The following is a 1,346-nucleotide window of genomic DNA, read 5'->3' on the forward strand; positions in this document are numbered from 1 at the left end:
GGGGACAGCAGCTGCGACAAGTGATACATCACCACCGGAGGCTGCGAGGGTGGCAGGAGAGCAGCACCGGACACCCGGCTGCTGTCCGCCTGCTGTCCGCCTGCTGTCCGTCCACTTCCCGGCACCCGCTGTCGGTGCCACGGGAGGTGGATGGCCCTGGACACACCCTGGAGCTCCACGGAGAAGCAGGGCCAGGCTGCAGCAAGGGCTGTCAGCTCAGGGAGCTGCCCTGGCACTGCAAATCCAGCATCAGGCAGGGACTCCAGGCTCGGAGCCAGCATACAGAACTAATATTCTGTAGAAGCACAGAATCATTTAGGTTGGAAAAGCCTTTTAAAATCATTGAGCCCAACAGTTCCCCCAGTCCTGCCAAGGCTACCCCTAGTCCATGTCACCCCAAGCACCCAATCTACACATTTTTTAAATTCCTCCAGGGATGGTGATTCCACCACTGCGCTGGGCTGTGTGTGCCAGTGCCTGACCACCCTTTCCATGAAGAAAGGGTGGGATTTTAGGCTTTGAAATCCCACATACACACTCTTTAAAAAAGGCCACCATAGCAGTGAGCACTGCCCATGGCAGGTCCCTTGCAGTCCCTGTGGGCACAAATGCCACCTGCAAGCCCAGCCCAGCTCAGCAGTGAAGGGTTAAGTGCCAGCCCAGCTTTGCGGGAAGCTTTCCTCTCCTCCTTGCCAAGGTTTAAATTTAGTCCCTGCATGAACCCAGAGGACTTGGGCATCGGGTTGCTCCGGGGCTGGCAGTGCTGGGGAGCACCTGCTGCTGCTGCTTCATGGCAAAGATTCCCCCAAAAGCTGGGACTGGGCTGCACCAGCAGCAGTTGGGGTGGGCAAGCTGCAGAGACCCTTGTGCCACCCCAGCCACTGGCTTGGAGTCTCCCCAGAAAAGACACATGGTAGTAGTCCACTGGTCAGCTCCTGTGAGTCCCAGGGCTGCTCCATGCCCGGGTTGATCCCAAGCCTTGAGTTTGCTCCTTACCCCTTAGATTAGGAAGGGAGGAGCTCCTGCTTGGGATAGGGTGGGTTTTGGGTAAAGCCCAGTGTGGGCACACCATTGCTGTGGCACCGGGAAAGGAGCCATGGGTGGGGATGGAGCAGCAGCTCGAGATCCTGCCGTGCCCTCAGCACCGGGGATGGGACATTCCCAGAGGGGTCTGCAGCTCCCCCAGCTCCGGGGCAGCCCAGGCCGTTCCATGGGATTGCACACCCAGGACGTGTATGGGGTGCGGGGGATGACCTGGGCCCTGTCCTGCGGTTTGGGGAGAGCGGGGCGGGCTGAGGGGGCAGGGATGAGTCGGCGGCCCCCCGGCAGGTCCCCGAGGCTGGGGG

This window comes from Corvus brachyrhynchos, unplaced genomic scaffold (genome assembly GCF_000691975.1).
Source record: "Corvus brachyrhynchos isolate BGI_N302 unplaced genomic scaffold, ASM69197v1 scaffold616, whole genome shotgun sequence".
Classification (NCBI taxonomy): Eukaryota; Metazoa; Chordata; class Aves; order Passeriformes; family Corvidae; genus Corvus; species Corvus brachyrhynchos.